This window comes from Carassius auratus, unplaced genomic scaffold, assembly GCF_003368295.1.
Source record: "Carassius auratus strain Wakin unplaced genomic scaffold, ASM336829v1 scaf_tig00215270, whole genome shotgun sequence".
Lineage (NCBI taxonomy): Eukaryota > Metazoa > Chordata > Actinopteri > Cypriniformes > Cyprinidae > Carassius > Carassius auratus.
Genome location: NW_020528018.1, coordinates 170,993 through 185,884, shown reverse-complemented (window position 1 = coordinate 185,884; position 14,892 = coordinate 170,993). Strand labels below are relative to the sequence as shown.

The following is a 14,892-nucleotide window of genomic DNA, read 5'->3' as shown; positions in this document are numbered from 1 at the left end:
ATTGCCATTTTTAAATAAATCAAGTAGCAGAGCTACTGCAAGCGATTCTTAGTGTTGCAAATTCATTTATCCATGGCTGAAATTTCCACTTCTTCATGGAGAGAGCGGGTCATTGTTGCTTAGCAACGGCAGACGCCTCAAGAGCGCTAGTGCCAGAAGGCTTTGTGAAAAAATTAGAAAGCAGCTTGTCTAACGTTTTCCACGTGTTTTAGGCGCGATATATGAACTGCCCCTTAGGTGGAACGTTGTTGCCTAGGCGCAGGTGAGATTCTGTGTTTGTTATTTTCTCTCAATATTGTAGATAAGCAAATGTACACGGTATGATAATCGTACATGTTTATATCGCGGTATATCGTCATACCGGTATAACGTTACAACCCTACTGTGGAATGGAGCTGAGAAGTTCTTCCATGCTGTAATTCCGGCACTTGGAATCAAGAAGGAACCACGAGGACTGAGGCCGACTGCACTGCAAGATTTGTCCTGAACCAGCTCTCTGCATCTCCTGGCAGAGATGTGTTTGTGCTTGTGGGAACTGTATTCAAAACATGACTACTTCAATTCACAGGTTAACAGCTAGAGAAGTAAATGCCAATGATGATTGGGAATGGAATTGGTTTAAGGGTTTATGACAAAAAGAAGAATACATTTGGTTAATTGCCATCTCAGCACTGGCCATGAATTTATATTTGCTGTGTATGTGGCCTTGTGTAGTGGGAATGATTAGAAAAGCTGTAAATTCAATCATGAAATCTTTAGTAGTTCATCAGATGTTAATGTACAATGACTTGTATATGTGAGTGCTTCTGATGTAAATGATGAAGACAATGAGATGCTAAAATCTGACACCTGCAGCAGCTCTACAGAAGAAGAGTAGTAAGCATGACATGCTGTAGAATAAAGCGGGTCTAAAGCAGGTCATTGTCCGTGTTATGAGATGATGCAACCGGAAGGAAAGTTAAGAAAGTTTCTTCTGTTTGAATATCACACTAAGATTTGTACATATAATCAAATATAAGAGTTATTATTTTATTTATAGCTTGCTTATATGTTAGGAATGACTATGTTCCATAAAAAAACAATGCAAATGCTTTTTTTCACCCTTATGAGAGTAATGTTGTTTTAAATCTTGAATTTACATGATTGATGTAAACTATAAGGGTAATGTGCTCACAAATGTATCCATTTAATCAGTATAAGTGATCAATAATGATCAAAAGGGAGGAGTGTTACGGAAATGTTTAGTTTTGTTAATTTGACATTGATTGCATTAATCTCATTTAAGTATCTTTTTAAACATACAATGAATAAGTTAGTATATATAGTCCATAGGGACATGAAGTTATTTTATGTAACTTGTGCACATAACTGCTTTAGGTTGAATGTCAACATTTAAGGGGAAACTGTGTACCAGGGATGGGCAGTTTTTGAGAGTAACCAGGCATCTACTATGAGATGTGCATGAGATGTGCATGTGTTATGATGTGATTGTGCACTGAGCAACATGATTGGCTCAAAGGTCCTAGTCTGTCCTTCAATGTATCTTTTTACATTCTATAAAAAGTGGGCTGTAAGTCTGTGTGTTATCTCTATGCATACAGACTCGGAAACTGTGTGTAAACCAGATCATTCTCTGCAGAGAATTAAAGCAATACAAAGACAAAAGTCTGTTTGGTTTTTCATTCTCAGCCTCTACAAATTGTTATTGAATTAGAATTTCCACAACAGTAACAAATGCTGCCTTTGGAGGCAATCATGACTTTTCTCGTCACCAGAGAACTAAACATCTCTGTAGTCATATTAATAGATTATTATTAATGTTGAAAAGAGCAGAGAATATTTTTTTTTCAGGTTTTTTTCGGTGGAATAAATTGAAAGAACAGCATTGTTTGTTACATTTGTTACAGTTACATTTATTTGTTACATTTATATTATTTACATCAAGCTTTTGAATGGTATAGTATTGTATATTGTCATTGAAACTTCATAATGTTTCACTTGATTATACATTTAGTCAGGAATTATAGTTTGGAAAAAGTCTAACTAGTAAAATGTTCACACGTTATGTGAAAACTAGTACACGTATGTAAATAAATAATAAGAGACTTATGGGGCGGTCACACTGCACTTTTCTCTCCACTGACTTCCATTCATACGCATGCAAATGCGTCAGACCAGAAACGCAAGCTTATGCGAAAAATTTCGCATTCCGCTGCGTTCCAAAGTTCAAATTTGGTGAACTCTGACCTGCGAATTCGCATCACGTGAAAATGTGGGACCAGTAGAAGATCGATACGTCACTGCGTGACCTCTGTACAGAAATTCAAAAATGAAGGAAGCGCTATAACTTTAGCTGTAGCGCAGCGTCCTATTTTATATAATACATATTTAAAAGATTATAAAAAATAAAATAAAAAAGAATCTGCATGGTTTGTAGTGTCAACCGGAACAGATGATACATTTGAATGAGGACGTTTTATAATTTTTTATTGCTTAGGGTGTATATATTTATATAGAGAGAGATACAGAGAGTACAATATAATAAGACGCTTTCGTCGCCGTCGCAAAAGACACAGTACAAGCACATATTAATCCATGTTGTGATAATTGAGGAGAGACCGTTTTATCTTGCTCCCACCCATATTCGCAGCGGCGTCCGAAATAATTTCGCACGTTTAAAGTCTAGTGTGACCGCGCCTTTACTCTGCTGAATAAAGTGCTTCATTTGGAAATCCAAATCTCAAATACTCAACCAAATCACATTTTGGGGTGAATTATATCTTATTCCTCTCATCGCGAAGCAAACAGTAAAATAAAAATAAAAACTTTATTTAACATTAGAATCTGAATAGCGCGTTCAGCGCGGGGGCGTGGTTACAATAGAAGATAATGAAAGGAGACGTGAAAAACGGACATCGTGTTGTTTTCATATGGATTACTTTATCACAGAATATTTATATTTTAGTTTAAAAGTAGACATGTCAAGCTTTCTATAGATATCTCTCTCATGTCTCTTCGTTGAGTATTCACGGAGTTACAGTTACAAGGCAGACAGCACACCTAGTTTATCTTTATTTTATAAGTGCACAAAGTTTTGTTGTTATTATGTCTGTATACAAATAAAAGTAGACCCTTTACAGATTCGATTTTGCTCTTATCTGTACGATCAAATCTGAAAGTGTAATTTAAGTTCTTTTCGGGGTTATCAGGAGAAAATGACTCATAACGGGTATACGCGTTAACCGACTTAAGAGGGTTGAACAGAACAATTCAAAATGAAAGAAAACAGACTGCTCTCTGCTTATGTAACATTAATCCGTATGGAATGTGCATTTCTCTAGCGCGTTCATTACTGCAAAGATCGCGAGACAGAATCGTCAACTTTATCTTTGCAGTCGACACGACACTGATACAGAAAACACTTGTTTATTATTAATTATATTCATTAAATATTCATAATCATTACTTTTGCCGGTTCTTTGTGACAGCTTTTACGAGCGTTATGGGCAGCACCACCCTTACATGTTAGCCTACAAGAACGCGTGAACTGAACTGAGCTAGTCACAGCTGGACTGCTTGTTATGATGTCAAGGTCACTTTTAATATTCATAAATTCAATTAGGCTAAACATAGCCTAACTGTTACCTTTAATTTACGTTAATCAGCACCTGGCCTATCTTAAACCTTCTAGATTTCAAGCCATTCCACCACTTTTCTAACTGCCAACGAACTAAGCTTGTGGATAGGAGGGGCAGGTGGGCGGCAGGTTAACATGCACCGCTCTGATTGGCCGACAGCTTTTCACTCCACTTACATGCTGTGGATCAACAGCAGAATCAGTGTCATACTCCCAAGCATAGAAACTGAAATCGGCGAAATGCGAGACGCAACAAAACGCAACAAAAAATGTGAGACGCATACCTAGAGAGCAGCGAATCGTACAAGCGTACTTATGGGTCAAAATGCATGCAGAGTACGAAAAATGCGTACATGTTGGCAGGTCTGCATTATAAATGTCTTTACATCTTAAAATGTACCCTTTTAATTGATTTCCTTTTTATTATAAAATTTGCAACATCACATTATCACTCACTCCAACTAAAACCTGATGTCTGCAAATATTTAACAAAGAAAACTCCATGAATGTGAAAATCAGTCAGAGCAAACCTTAAATTCCTTCATGCCGTTTCCCATCTGTGATGTCTTGCTGTCCTCTGTAGGTTTAGCCCCAAACACCAACTTATTCAGGACAAAAACATTAAACATACAGAAAATTGTCCACTTATCTTTTTAACACGGTCTACACTTCTTACCTGGATAATATCTGCTACTTTCTGTAGTCCGCTGGTGTTCAGAAAGACACCAGGCCCTGCAAAAAATAAAATAAAATACACATATATGGGTCAATGTTGAACCGATAAACAGAAAGTGAGATTATATTGGAGGATCAGTTGAGAAATACTCACTCCCTGCTATATATCCTGTAATCTGCTCCATGGCTTCCACTATAGATGTTTTATTCTCAAAGTTTACATTAGCCGTTTGAAAAAGCTCAAATATGAAGCTTCAAAAGAGGAAGAGAAAGAAAATGACCAGTTCAGTTTAGCTGTTGTGCATCTAAAATTGGTGATTTTGTAGTCAATATATCAAGGTCACTAATACCTATCCCAGCACTAAACTGAATCAGATCGCCGGTTCAGTGAGGCTCCACTCACCTGCCGGGCTTGGTGATTCCTTGATTATTTGCTGGCATCTCAAAACTATTAATGGAAGATCCCAGATCCATTAAAATTTCTGTAAGATTATTAAGTTCTCAGCAAAAATGATTTTCATTACTGAAAAAAAGTATTCCAAATAACTTCATAAATTCAATTTGGTAATAAAATATATACATTTCCATTTTTGAAGAGTAACCTACGTTTTATTTTTGCAATTGTGGTGATGTCCAGTTTTAATCTTGTGAAATAACAAAGGATAAAAATAATGGAGTTATTTATTGGATATATATATATATATATCCAATAAATATATATCCTTATTTATTGGCATGAAGTTTCGTGCAGAATAACAAATACCAAAAGGAGTGCAACATTCCCTAACAAATATATTTGCAGAGTGGACAGCTGCCATAACAAAAGAAAAACATCACTGAAGGCTTCAACCCGGCTGCATTTATGATTTAGGCAATTAAAATTAAGATTATTTTAAATAATGATTCAATCCATTTCAAACAACTGTTCAAAAAAATGAAACTTTAAATGGACTTGAGAACAGGCCATGTGCTTTTTTTTATTGAGCGTAACCGACACTTAGGCTAGGCGAAGCAGAGCGTTTTTTATTCACTATATGTCCAGCTGTTGAGAAGACGCGCTCCAACCGCACTGATGTCCCAGGGACACTCAATCAATCAATCAATCAATCACCTTTATTTATATAGTGCTTTAAACAAAATACATTGCGTCAAAGCACTGAACAACATTCATTTGGAAAACAGTGTCTCAATAATGCAAAATGATAGTTAAAGGCAGTTCATCATTGAATTCAGTTATGTCATCTCTGTTCAGTTTAAATAGTGTCTGTGCATTTATTTGCAATCAAGTCAATGATATCGCTGTAGATGAAGTGACCCCAACTAAGCAAGCCACTCAGGTACAACTCAGGTACAGCTGCGCAAGGTGGGGGTATTACTGCCAATTCTCCACCACAGAAGCCGGTCGCTGTCAGCTTGCAATGGTCTTTTTCATAACTCAGAATCTGTAACTAGATGCTCGAATGAGGCGAATTCGCGTCTACCGCGCCGCGAGACCTCCAGACGCACGTAAACGCTACTTTACTTAACATTGACTTAACATTGAAATCATTCACGCCAGACGCTCTATTCGCGTTTGGTGTGAAGGCAGCATAAGAGGTCACTTTCAACGTCACTTGGTCTTATAAGTGCGTAAAATTGCTGGTATTTTCTGTCTAGCTTTCGCAACGCATACTGCACTTTCGGAAATTCTTTATTTTCTTTTTCTGCTTGTTTCTGAGTTTTGTTACATTTAGATTTTTTAATTGTTTAATTATTTTAAAATTAATAGTGTACATATTTGGTTAAAATCGATTCCCTATTTTCATTTTCGAAACTTTTTTTGGTTGGTCCGATCGATTGTGCAATCGATTTTCGAACTAAAAGTGACAGCCCTAATATATACACACCCATACACACAAATATATAAACCACTTGTATATATAATGTTTAAAATATATGGCAGAAATCAGGTCGTGAGGGGAAAGGTCAAAAGAGGTGGACTCTTCACACATCTTCTCCTAAAAATGTACACAAACAGTAGATAGAATATAAAACAAACAAAAATATAGAACAGCTATGATGTCTCAAACAACAATCGAAACACTTACAATATTATGAGCCTCGTCAAAAATAACCACAGCTCCTTTCAGCTCAATGTTGTGTTTTTATTTAAATTAAATTAAATTAAAATAAAATAAACTAAATGAAATGAATCCATTTAGCAGAAGCTTTTATCCAAAAGCGACTTACATTGCATTCAGGCTAACAATTTTTTCCTAACATGTGTTCCCTGGGATACGAACCCCCAACATTGCGCTTGTTAACGCAATGCTCTACCACTTGAGCTACAGGAACACTTAAAATAAAAAACTTTATCCTAGAACTATACATAGCAAATCAAAACTAATAATAATTAAAATATAAACTAAATATACAATGTCATTAAAATGTCAGTAAATAAATAAATTATCCAAAAGCGACTTACATTGCATTTAGGCTAACAATTTTTTCCTAACATGTGTTCCCTGGGATACGAACCCCCAACGTTGCGCTTGTTGCTTGTATCACGCTTTACACAAAAATATTAAGCAGCACAACTGTTTTCAACACTGACAATAATCATAAAGGTTTCTTGATCATCATATTAGAATGATTCCGAAGGATCATGTGACACTGAAGACTAGAGTAATGATGCTGAAAATTCAGTTTTTTACATTACATTATTCATTTAGCTGATGCTTTTATCCAAAGCGACTTACAATTGCTATATATGTCAGAGGTCACACGCCTCTGGAGCAAATAGAGGTTAAGTGTCTTGCTCAGGGACACATTGGTGTGTCAGAGTGGATTCGAAGCCAGGTCTCTCACACCAAAGGCATGTGTCTTATCCACTGCGGCATCACCACGCCATCAACACACCAAGCTTTGATCACAGGACTTATATTTTGAAATATATTAAAAATATATTAATATTTGGGTCAAGCAGGTAGTTGTAAGGCATGAAGATGACATCAGCGTGTTGTTTGAGTGACCGTGACAGGTAGTATGGACAAACTCTGTGGGAACAAACAGTCTGAGCAATGTCACTATTTACAAACACTCCCATTGGAATTAATTCAGATGCAGCATCAGCAGTTTGAAGGACACCACTATTTCTTTCAGTGCTTCAGTCAAGGCAAGGATATTGTCTCACCTTTCCTTTTTCATGTTTTCACAAGATCCTCCACATCCATGATAGTATTCATGATTTCTTTGTAAGTGCTTTTCTCTAAATAAAGACCCAAACCCAAAAACATAGTCAGCTATTTCTCGTAGTCGTACATTAACAAACTAAAACCATTATAATTGAAAAAATTGTCTCTAATACAATCACAAATCTCTATTGACAGGCCACCAATGTTAGTCTCATAGTCTCATTTGCCCTGTACATGTGGACCTTGAACTAAGGCAAAATGCCTTCATTAATTTGGTGTTGAGATACAGCCTCTGGTATTTTAACTGTCTGTCGTCACACATACTCACAGTGAGGTACTGATCAGCATACCTTAAAGTGGTTACTCTCTTGACGCATCACTTCCTGGTCTATGCACAGCTGTTCTCTAGATCCCAAAACACAAATATTTGGCCTATAATAAAGAACAGTACCATCTGTTAATAATATTTTTAAAGAAATTAATACTTTTAATCAGCAAGGATGAATGCTCAAAAATGACAGTCAAGACATTTTTATAATTTATTTTTTCATTTCAAATGAATATGCTGTTCTTTTTTCTATTGATTAAATAATCCTGGAGAAAAAAAAAAAAGATCACAATTTAGACAAATATTAACATTATGATATTAAAACGAAATGTTTCCTGAGCACCAAACTTTTTTTTAAACCTTTATTTAACCAGGAAGAGACTCTTTTAATTGAGATTGAAAATCTCTTTTTCAAGAGTGTCCTGGCAAATCAGCATATTAGAAGAATTTCTTTGTTTGTGGTCAACTGTTTTTACACACACACACACACAAAAAGGACACTTACAAACATAATAATTTATGAATGCAGAGAACATAATAATTATTTATAGAAATCAGTTATAACTTTTATGATAACCAGACAGTTGACAGCACCCATTGACTTTCCTCTACTATGGAAGTCGATAGATGTTGTCAACTGTTTGGTTACCAACATTCTTCCAAATATCTTCATTTGTGCTCAGCAGAGGAAAGAAACTTGAACAGGTTTGGAACAACTTGAGGGTGAGTAAATACTTACAGAATTTTCATCTTTCTGTGAACTATCCCTTTAAATATGTGATGTTAACTCAGATAGCTGACCTGTAGGATGTGTTCTTGAGCTCATTTATGACCTGTGCTAGCTGGGAATGGGTCCTGGAAGCATATATGATCTTAGGGATGTCCGTGTCATAAGCTAAAGTAAAAAATCAAAGACAAGACAAAACTCATGATATTGAAACTTGGTTCTTAAAATATAATTCATATGGTTGTCCGTAATGTCAACTGTCACTATGATTTGGTTTATAATTTCGACAACAATGTAACTTTTGAAAACACAAGCAATGTTTAGAAATGTTAATGAAAATAAATCGTATCAATTTTGAATCAATAAATGAAGGACAGTACTTGGAGTGTCTTTGTTGGTGACTGCTGTTCCCCTCGATGACATTGGTTTGTCAGGGAACAGCTCCACACCGTCCATTCTCTCGGCTATCTTGCAGTCAGAGATTTTGTCTTTTAAGTTCTCTCTCCAGCCCAGCGCTAACACAGCAGACAGAGCGTTTTACCAGTGCCAGTGGGACTTTCAAGAACACCATTGACTTTCTGGTAGAGTACAAGTGCATGTCATTCTTATTAATAGAAAAATAATAGAACATGTGTGACCTTACAGGAAGACTTTCAAATATTTATTGCATTAGATTAAAGCACTACAGCCTTCATATTATACACAAGCAAAGGGCAAGTAAAACAAAATGTAATTCTACCTTCAATAGAATGTCATTCTGCCATTACATTTTATCTCTGATGGAAAAAGTGATTTAACTTTTTGGAAACAACAAAAAGTGGCAGACTTTTGTCTTTTTTGGCTATAACCTTAGTAGTAAAAGTAGGGGTTTTGTTTTAATTTTGAGGGTGAATCTTTTAAAGTTTTTGAGGGTATTTATTTTCAATTAATTAAATTAAATTAAAATGTATTTGTATAGTGCTTTTCACAATGCATATCGTTTCAAAGGAGCTTTGCAGAAAATGCATACAATTCAGTTATCAGTTATGCATTTCAGAAATGTACATATACACATTTACAGTTACCAAATAATGTATTAATTTAAGGCAGAACATTTAACAGGCGTTGAGTATTTCTAAGACTATCAATAAATGTTGCTTGCATTGCAGTGCATGCAGGGTTGCACACTGTGGTGACAAACAAATGTTAATGATAAATCCCCTGTTATGTTTGTACTGGCTACCATATACAGGCCACCAGGGCACCATACAGACTTTATTAAAGAGTTTGGTGATTTTAATATCCATGTCGATAATGAAAAAGATGCATTGGGATCAGCATTTATAGACATTCTGAACTCTATTAGTGTTAGACAACATGTTTCAGGACCTACTCATTGTCGAAATCATACTCTAGATTTAATACTGTCACATGAAATTGATGTTGATAGTGTTGAAATTATTCAGCCAAGTGATGATATCTCAGATCATTTAGTTCTGTGCAAACTTCATATAGCCAAAATTGTAAATTCTACTTCTTGTTACAAGTATCAAAGAACCATCACTTCTACCACAAAAAATTGCTTTTTAAGTTATCTTCCTGATGTATCCAAATTCCTTAGCATATCCAAAACCTCAGAACAACTTGATGATGTAACAGAAACTATGGACTCTCTCTTTTCTAGCACTTTAAATACAGTTGCTCCTTTAAGCTTAAGGAAGGTTAAGGAAAACAGTTTGACACCATGGTATAATGAGCATACTCGCACCCTAAAGAGAGCAGCCCAAAAAATGGAGCGCAGCTGGAGGAAAACATAACTAGAGGTATTTCGTATTGCTTGGCGGGAAAGTAACATATCCTACAGAAAAGCATTAAAAACTGCTAGATCTGATTACTTTTCTTCTCTTTTAGAAGAAAACAAACATAACCCCAGGTATTTATTCAATACAGTGGCTAAAGTAATGAAAAATAAAGCCTCAACAAGTGTTGACATTTCCCAACACCACAGCAGTAATGACTTTATGAACTACTTTACATCTAAAATCGATACTATTAGAGATAAAATTGCAACCATTCAGCCGTCAGCTACAGTATCACATCAGACAGTGCACTATAGACCCCCTGAGGAACAGTTCCACTCATTCTCTACTATAGGAGAGGAAGAATTGTATAAACTTGTTAAATCATCTAAACCAACAACATGTATGTTAGACCCTATACCATTAAGCTCCTAAAGAGGTGCTTCCAGAAGTCATAGATCCTCTTCTGACTATCATTAATTCCTCATTGTCATTAGGATATGTCCCCAAAACCTTCAAACTGGCTGTTATTAAGTCGCTCATCGAAAAACCACAACTTGACCCCAAAGAACTAGTTAATTATAGACCAATCTCGAATCTCCCTTTTCTGTCCAAGATACTAGAAAAGGTGGTATCCTCACAATTATATTCCTTCTTAGAGAAAAATGGTATCTGTGAGGATTTCCAGTCAGGATTTAGACCGTATCATAGTACTGAGACTGCTCTCCTTAGAGTTACAAATGATTTGCTCTTATCATCTGATTGTGGGTGTATCTCTCTATTAGTTTTATTGGATCTTAGTGCTGCGTTTGACACAATTGACCACAGCATTCTTTTGCATAGAATTGACACTTTGTTGGCATCAGTGGAAGTGCATTAGCATGGTTTAAATCGTACTTATATGACCGCCATCAGTTCGTAGCAGTGAATGAAGATATCAAGTATCATATCGATCACAAGTGCAGTATGGAGTACCTCAAGGCTCAGTGCTAGGGCCGCTACTCTTCACGCTTTATATGTTACCCTTGGGAGATATCATCTGGAAACATGGTGTTAGCTTTCACTGTTATGCTGATGATACTCAGCTCTAGATTTCTTCGCGGCCCGGTGAAACACACCAATTTGAAAAACTAATGGAATGCATAGTCGATATAAAAAATTGGATGACGAGTAATTTCTTACTGCTAAATTCAGAAAAAAGAGGTGTTAATTATAGGACCTAAAAAGTCTGCTTGTAATAACCTAGAACACTGTCTAAGACTTGATGGTTGCTCTGTCAATTCTTCGTCATCAGTTAGGAACCTAGGTGTGCTATTTGATCGCAATCTTTCCTTAGAAAGCCACGTTTCTAGCATTTGTAAAGCTGCATTTTTCCATCTCAAAAATATATCTAAATTACGGCCTATGCTCTCAATGTCAAATGCGGAAATGTTAATCCATGCATTTATGACTTTAAGGTTAGATTATTGTAATGCCTTATTGGGTGATTGTTCTGCACGCTTAGTAAACAAACTACAGCTAGTCCAAAATGCAGCAGCAAGAGTTCTTACTAGAACCAGGAAGTATGACCATATTAGCCCGGTCCTGTCATCGCTGCACTGGCTCCCTATCAAACATCGTATAGATTTTAAAATATTGCTTATTACTTATAAAGCCCTGAATGGTTTAGCACCTCAGTATTTGAATGAGCTCCTTTTACATTATACTCCTCTACGTCCGCTACGTTCTCAAAACTCAGGCAATTTGATAATACCTAGAATATCAAAATCAACTGCGGGCGGCAGATCCTTTTCCTATTTGGCGCCTAAATTTGGCGAATAACCTACCTAACATTGTTCGGGAGGCAGACACACTCTTGCAGTTTAAATCTAGATTGAAGACCCATCTCTTTAACCTGGCATACACATAACATAATAATATGCTTTTAATATCCAAATCCGTTGGATTTTTAGGCTGCATTAATTAGGTAAACCGGAACCGGAAACACTTCACATAACACCCTATGTACTTGCTACATCATTAGAAGAATGGCATCTACGCTAATATTTGTCTGTTTCTCTCTTGTTCGGAGGTCACCGTGGCCACCAGATCCAGTCTGTATCCAGATCAGAGGGTCACTGCAGTCACCCGGATCCAGTATGTATCCAGACCAGATGGTGGATCAGCACCTAGAAAGGACCTCTACATGCCTGAAAGACAGCGGAGACCAGGACAACTAGAGCCCCAGATACAGATCCCCTGTAAAGACCTTGTCTCAGAGGAGCACCAGGACAAGACCACAGGAAACAGAGGATTCTTCTGCACAATCTGACTTTGCTGCAGCCTGGAATTGAACTACTGGTTTTGTCTGGTCAGAGGAGAACTGGCCCACCCAAATGAGCCTGGTTTCTCCCAAGGTTTTTTTCTCCATTCTGTCACCGATGGAGTTTCGGTTCCTTGCCACTGTCGCCTCTGGCTTGCTTAGTTGGGGTCACTTCATCTACAGCGATATCATTGACTTGATTGCAAATAAATGCACAGACACTATTTATACTGAACAGAGATGACATAACTGAATTCAATGATGAACTGCCTTTAACTATCATTTTGCATTATTGAGACACTGTTTTCCAAATGAATGTTGTTCAGTGCTTTGACGCAATGTATTTTGTTTAAAGCGCTATATAAATAAAAGTGATTGATTGATTGATTGACTGAGATTCTTACATTCTGCAGGCACTCGATTACTTTTCTCATGTACTCCTCCTGGCACGAGTATGGAGTGAAGGGAAAGTCCACATTGACTCCTCTGAGCTTAATATGAGGAATTATCAACCAAAACACACTGATCACTCACATGTAAAGAGCAGCACCAAAACACTCTTAAAGGTACTCTAATTGACGTCACTTCTTCTTTACGTTTGTTGTAAAAAAATAAAAAAAATCCAGAGGCTAGCTAGACCTTCCCTCCTCCTCATCCGCACACTAACCACACCCCCAAATCCTTCTTGTGGTTATTGGCTGGAACAATTTGTTATGACTGCGTCTTTTAACAGCGTGTTCCGGGGACAGGTAAGTTAGCTAGTGGACAGTGAGGAGATGTTTGCTGCATGTGACAATAAATGTTTTAAAAAACGCTTTGAGCAACTTTAAGCTAAACAAAAATAAATGTATACTTTAAAAATAAACTTTAACGAACTAGAAATTGTCATCAGAAACGAATGTAAACAAAATAATCTGGCCTTGGTGTGCCACATGAAAACAAGAATAAGAGTCAAATGATGATACAAACTTTCACAAATAATGCGTAAAGCCTTTACATCGGAGTTCATTAAGCACTGAACTCGTTCGAACCGTAGAGATGAACACTCTCCCCGCTGTATATTCCAGATGTTTTCTTTATTTTTCGCAGAGAAGTGAGCCAAAATCCACCAGCCGCTATTAGAAATGTTGGCCGCCAATGACTCGCTCAAAGTAAATGAGTGCGGCCATGTTTGTTTATAGAGGGTTTTCACCACACATCATCGGCCATTTTGGAGGCACTGAACGTAAACAGTGCCATTGAACCATTTCTAGTTCTATAGACTGCCGAAATTAAAGAGAAGAGTGCAAAAAACTGATGAAAGATGGTGTTTGGGGTTGAGAGAGGCACAGCATCAGCCACATGTGTAAATGAAGCGTTAACTGTGACGTTAAGCCAGTGATCCAGGGGCTGCAGAAGTTGAACCAGGAGGCAGTACCTATTCTATGTAGTGTCTGTTCAGACGTGTATTTTTAGTTCAATGATATATTGTCAATAAGAGAATGTATTGTTTGTGTTTAACAGTATTCTTGAGGTCTCTCATCCTCCTAGCATAGAGTCCAATGAGTGTAATGCTCCAGTTATTCTAAAGATGAGATGTACATCCCACATGTTCGTGGCAAAGAACGCTTCAAAACGTAACCCAATTATTTCTATGGTCCTGACTGAAGCTATTAGGGGGACACATAACGGGGAGTGAGTTTCATACTTATTCAGTCATGTCCTTTTGTAGTTCCCCTGTATGTTCCAGGTACAGGTGTAACATTGTCGGCAGGGTGTGGCCGTATGATGGACAACAGACAACTCTCCTGCCTGCCTGATGAATACAGCGATGTGAACCACAGATGAAACAAGTTGACGAAAGCATTTATGGCAAGTATTCCAGACCCACATGTATTTGATAAATGAGGTTCTTCTTGTTCTGCCCATATTTCAGGACTTGAAGAAGGGTCTTCTACTTTCAGTTTTGGCCTGACTACGCCTGCTCAGCAACGTGCACGACTGCTTCAACAAAAGCATCCACAGCAGTCGTAGGAAATGGCATTGACGTCGACAAATGGGACTATTTTGCTAGGGATTGCTATCATCTGGGATTTTTTTTCTGTCTAGGGCAAAAACCTCTATAATGATGAATATGTTTGTGCAGTGCAACACAACACAATGGCCACACACCAGGGTGTGGACACTTCCATGCTCCGTAGCGCCATCTGACGTCACTGCAACATCGATCATCTGTGCTCCACGCTGTGTTCAATGGTAACGAACCGTAAGTGTGTTGTTTAATTCAGCTATG

General features: G+C 37.2%; 1 pseudogene; it reads right to left on the bottom strand.

The window, feature by feature from the left end:
- The window catches only part of LOC113094179 (regulator of telomere elongation helicase 1-like), a 28,873-nt pseudogene extending 14,663 nt beyond the window's left edge, over positions 1-14,210 (bottom strand).
- Between the last annotated feature and the right edge of the window lie 682 nt (positions 14,211-14,892).